Source organism: Rutidosis leptorrhynchoides, chromosome 1 (assembly GCF_046630445.1).
Source record: "Rutidosis leptorrhynchoides isolate AG116_Rl617_1_P2 chromosome 1, CSIRO_AGI_Rlap_v1, whole genome shotgun sequence".
Lineage (NCBI taxonomy): Eukaryota > Viridiplantae > Streptophyta > Magnoliopsida > Asterales > Asteraceae > Rutidosis > Rutidosis leptorrhynchoides.
The window spans coordinates 580,464,838-580,470,829 of record NC_092333.1 but is presented as its reverse complement, the minus strand read 5'-3'; the positions used below and the strand labels follow the sequence as shown (position 1 = coordinate 580,470,829).

Below are 5,992 nucleotides of genomic sequence, written 5' to 3'. Positions count from 1 at the left end.
ATGAAGCCAGATGAAACAACCGCAGACTACCTAACTAGGACTCAAGAATACGATGTTGCGCTCGCTAACATAGGCGAAAAGCTGAAAGAAAAAGATTTGGTGATGCTAGTTATATCAGGACTACGAGAGGAATACAACGGTTTAAAATCAAACTTTCTGAGCCGCAAAAAGCCCCCTACCTTTGTAGACCTTCATGGTCTGCTATCAGACCACGACTACATGATCAAGAAATCTGTACCCGACATTCCTTCAGCTCAATCATTCACGACTAGCACACAAAGTCGCAATTCAACAGCTCCTAATAATGTCTTGCCCGCTTCACAAACATATCAGCTTCAAGCCGTACAATTGCTTTTATCTTAACTTGGTCTCCAAGCTCAACCTGCCCATATACCGGCTGCACAAGCCATGTACATTAACCGATCTGGCAATAACCGTGGACGTGATTACAGACGTGGATGAGGCAACTATAACAACAGAAATAAAGCAGGTAATCGAAATTCATTTAACTGGGCTTCTAATAAAAACACAGTTTTTGGCACATGCAACAGGTGTGGGATTGGGCACATCCCATCTCAATGCCCTAACCGTAACCCATCTACTATGAGACGACAGTCACCTTTAGCCGACTTTACAGACTATCGCTCCCAAGCGTCAACATCTTGGATCCCAAACACAGGCTCTAGTCACCATGTTGCTCCAGACCTATCCAACTTTGGCAACTCCAAGGTCTACTACGGTGAGGCCAATCTTCATGTTGGCAATGGTAAGGGTTTACCCATTCTACACGTTGGTTCCTCACAATTTTCTTCTCCAAACAAAACCTTTTCCCTCAAAGACATACTTCATTTTCCTGAAATAAAACATAAATTACTTTCTGTACAAAAGTTGTCTTGAGAACAATGTGTATTTTGAATTTCACTCAACTTTCTTTGCTGTGAAGGACAAGATTACACACACTACCCTCCTCACGGGTCCAAGTAATGGTGGTCTTTACTCCTTCCATCTTCCTCAGTCTTCACCAGTTCACAAAGTAGCAGTCTCCACTACCCGTGCATCTTCAATTACATGGCATCAAAGACTCGGGCATCCACATCCACAACTTTTGAAGTCCATGTTATCTAAATATCATTTGCCTTTACAAAATAAGTTTACAACCACCTTTTGTGATTCATGTAATGTTGAAAAATCCTCTAAACTTCATCTATTACCATCTACTTATAAAAGTTCGCACATTTTGGGTTTAGTCTTTTGTGATGTATAGGGACCTGCGCCTGTTACCTCCTTTGATGGTAACAAATACTTTTTGCTGTGTATTGATTACTTTTCACGATTTATGTGGTTTTTCCCATTAAAACTCAAATCTGATGTTTGCGCCACCTTTAAGCAATCTGTGGCAATGGTTGAAGACAATTTCAGACCAAACTCAAATCTGTCCAAAATGATTGGGGAGGTGAATTTAGAAATAAACTTCTCTCAATTCTTTTCTCCACTAGGCATCAATCATCGTCTTTCCTATCCTCATACAAGTGAACAAAATGGTTTGGTTGAAAGACAACATCATCATGTTGTTGAAACCGGTCTTACTCTACTCGCTCAATCATATATACCACAACGTTTTTGATTTTTAAAGGTAATTTTTTTTTGTTCTGTGACTGTCGCTACCGGAATTGTTACCGGAATAGTGGCTGCCGGAATTGTTGCCGGACTTAGGCCTTTACAGTTCTGATACCATAATAGAAGATATAATAGAGGAAGAGAGATATTGAACTTGTAAGTTCTGTACATTTGATATCACTACATAAGCTTCCATTATATAGGAAGAACAATTACATAATATATCTCTATACTATAACTATAACTAGAGTATAACCTTATACAATTATAGTTGTCTAATATTGTTGATTTGGAATTGTAGCTCGTATCATTTTATAATATTGAGCTCGACTCGGGTTTCAATAAAAAATCATAGCATTGAGGAAAATGAAGTTCAGTCTATTCCAAAAGAAGGACAATAACTCAGACTTTCAATAACGAAAAGAAGTTATTAACTTAAAATATAGTATGCATTCGCATTTGCATAAATTTGTGTGAACATTAAATAAAAACGGAAAATATCCAGATTTGACTGAAATTAGTCAAATATGACTTTTAGCAAGCATGGTGATGATATAGATAGATTGACAACAAATATCAGTTAATCAATTAGAGAAGTAAGGTAAAGAAATCATACTATATTAGGGTCATTTTATGAATAGGTTACGTAAGTAATGATAGTTTTTGGTTTTCCAAACATTTAAACATCTGATTATTACAACTTAAATGAACAAAAGCACATCGAAAACAAATTCCTACAATCCGCTTAACTAGAGCTGATAATGTATACAATTTATTCCGTACAGCATAAGCTTTAACATATGGCTAACCTCATTTTTAGATACGGCTCCTCAAGCAATTGGATAATACGGTTCATTAATAGCATCAATGTCTCTATCATAACGCTCATTGATTGTCTATAGATTTGAAACAAAAAAATGACATTATTAACTTTGATTTTCCAAAACATTCTCGAAATGGAAATAAAAACATGAAATCTACCTGTGTGTAACCGGATAGAAATGGGCCAGACATCATCATGCAAACAATTAATTTAGCAGTGTCTTCAACGGTCCATTCGAAGTTACCTGCAATGCAAAGAAAGTTTAAAACAGAACTGATTATCAACAGTTTGACTGTCGGTTTGTTTTAGCCATTTGACGCTTTCATTAAGCCGGATCCACAGATTGAAGGTTGGAAGGCTTAGAAATATCAATTATGCCTTAAACATGAATGGATTTAGTTCATTTAAAAAACTTAAATTCAAGGAACATATCATTTGAGAGGTTCTGAATTGCCACACAAATATGTTTGATGGCTAACAAACGGTAGTAGCAACTCCATGTCTAACAAAAATTAATTTTTCATGACACATTAAAGAAAAAAATAGTTTATGAGCATATATCATCATAATATCACAAGCTGAAACTATAGAATAGAATTATAATAACATACAACTGACTTAATAAAAAGAGTATACAGTTTGCAAGTTCTCGACAGTGTTTTCATGATTAGGAAGTAAGAAGGAAAAGAAGTAAGAGATTACAACTTCACTTGATTGAAAACAGAGAAGGGCAAAAGTACAATGTTAAAAACACGAAATAGCAGCAAGTAAAATATAAACAAAATTAGTATAGAAAGATTGGAAAACCACTAAGATAAGCAGCAGAAATGAAAACTAGAAAAAGTATAATAGACAAAAAAAAAAAAAACAAAAAAAAAAAAAAAAAAAAAAAAAAAGGTGTAGCGATATACCCAATTCAAGAAAAAGAAATCTCATATATTTGCCACCCTAGATACACCCACTCAACGTCAATGTACAAGCCTCAAAGTACAAGAATGTTAAAGTGGGTGCTCATGTGCAAATATATGATTTCATTTTCTCGAATTTAAGTAAAAAAACATTACTAAAAAGAAAAAAAAAATAAAAAGGATATAAAGTATACATGTAAAAAAACTATATACCATGATACATGAGCCAAAAATATAAGAATCTGAATAAAAATAAAGAAAACAAATATTAAAAAAGGAAGCTAATATCGACAAGAATGAAAAATCTTGAAAACAATTATAAATGTGATTAAAAACTAATAAAATCAATAGAAAGGAGAACCCACCCAGGCCAAGAAAGCAACCCGCAACTTTGACATCCTATCTACCCTGGATCAAATCTTAGAGTACAAGCCTCAAAGTACAAGAAGATTCAAGCAGGTGGTTAGGTGTTCTAGTTGGGGAATTGCAACTTCTTGAAACCGAGGTGAGAATTTGATATAATAAAGTATAAAATAAGAAGCTGGAGATACCCATATCATACAAGCACCCACTACATAAACAACATACATACACCCAATCAACCATAAAGTACAAGCCTCAAAGTACAACAAGGTTAACGAGTGTTTATATGTGCTAGTAAACGGAAACTCGAATGTGTGGTAAAAATTGACAATTAAAAAACAAGAATACTAGTCAAGTAATCAAGTAAATAAGTGAAATGATACTTAAAAAGCTAAAAATAACAAAAAACGTAGATACCCACTTCACAAAACGCAATCCTACTTACTTGCACAACCTGCATACACCAGATCAACATTCATGTACAAGCCTCAAAGTACAAAGAAAGTTGAAGTGAATGCTTATAGAAGGGCCAATGTGCCCGTTCGTAGTAGGGGTTCCTCGTAAAAATATATATATATATATATAAGGAAAATGCTTATAGAAGAAAAATTGACGTTAAAAAGCAAATAGTAATGGAAGGCAATACCAACATCCTGATCAACCTATCAAGAAAGCAATTCCACTACATTAACAGCCTATGTACATCCCGATTAACCTTGAAGTACAAGCCTCAAAGCACAAAAAGGTGAAAATAGGTGTTTAGGTGTTCTAGTTGGGGGATTCCAAGTCCTTGAATGTTAGGTAAAATATATTATCGGAACACAAAACAAATGAAAACAAAAATCAATAAATTGTGCTTCAAACTACCATAAAAAGAAGCAGATGGAATAACAAATAAGAAAATCAAAATCAGAAGGAAAAAAATCGAGTACAACAGAATTTACAATATCAAGAAAACAACCGACTGTATCAAAAACCCATAGCAACCAGGTCAATCTTATGGCACAAACCACAAATTACAAGAAATTTGAATAGTCTGGATTATCAAACAACTAGGCTTTCTGAAAAAATATTCACTCCATTTAATTAAAAAGAAGTGACAGTTAACAAGGTTTTCTTGAAAGAGTCCTATGTTTATCAGCAATATTTCTTGAAACAATTCTCAGAAACTATAACCAAAAACAATGTCCTCTGAAAAATATTCTAAAAACCGTAATGAAAAACAAAGTTTTCTTGAACAAATATTAGATGTGAACTAATATAATCAATGTTTATGGAAAAAAAAAAATATTCTCAGAGAGACAGAAACCTGAATGAAAAACAATGTTTCTTGAAATATTATTACGAAGTATTATATTAGAATATAGAAAAACTCAATTTTCCTCAAAATATCCTCAGAAACCCTAATCTACAACCCGCTGATGAATCAAGATTAACAATTTAAGACCTAAAAAGAAACTCGTTAGAGATAAATATGAGATACGTACGTACATACAAGTAAACAAAGAAACAAAACCCTAATTTCGAACGTACCTGATGAAACTGTGGTAACCAAATAAACCCCTAAATTCGGGTGTATAAGCAGAGCATACCTGATGAAATTGTTGTAAATATATTTGCCTAAATTTCACGAGTATAATTATGATAATGACGATTGATGATGATATATACAAATCGTGTATATTGAAGACGTTAAAACGCACAACCAACGGCTCATCTCCTAGAATCGTACGCGTAAATGAATTAAAGAAAGGGGAAGAATTTTAGGGTTAATTGATTAATCAAAGCAAACATAATGAGATTTTGTAGCCGTTGAACAGAGTCGGTTGTATTTGGTGTAGTTTGTAAGGCCCTTTTATCCATGGTGGGCCTTTCATCAAGTGGTCAAAGGGTTATGTAAGTCCAGTTTGGTTCGTTTGTACTAGAAATTTTTTAAAATTTTATATTAATTTAATTCCTGTTTTGTGCAAAAATACAAAAAAAATAAAAACATGCGGAGATGCACAAAAGTTAAGCGAGTTAAACATATGTCACTGCATTAGTTGCCCTTAGAAACTGATGTCAACTTAAAAGCCGGGAGGTGCTCAAAAGCATTAGTGGATGTCTAACTGGTAATGTTTGATATCCATAGCCTCAAACTCCACCCAAAGCATAAACACAATTTGTGCCTTTTGCAACGTCTTTGGCCTCCTCGCAGGACATTTGGCCACAATTGTGTTATAATTCAAAGTGGTGTATTATTATTTCATCAATTGTAGGTACACAAACAATGGCTTATATA

The 5,992-nt window shown here is 34.0% G+C and overlaps 1 long non-coding RNA gene across 1 annotated transcript; it reads right to left on the bottom strand.

Annotated features, from left to right (window-relative positions):
• Positions 1-2,263: 2,263 nt before the first annotated feature.
• Positions 2,264-5,532, bottom strand: LOC139882454 (uncharacterized). Its single transcript, XR_011771800.1, has 3 exons — positions 5,304-5,532; positions 2,599-2,684; positions 2,264-2,513 (listed from the first exon to the last, which is right to left on the bottom strand). It is a non-coding gene; the product is annotated as an uncharacterized lncRNA (long non-coding RNA).
• Between the last annotated feature and the right edge of the window lie 460 nt (positions 5,533-5,992).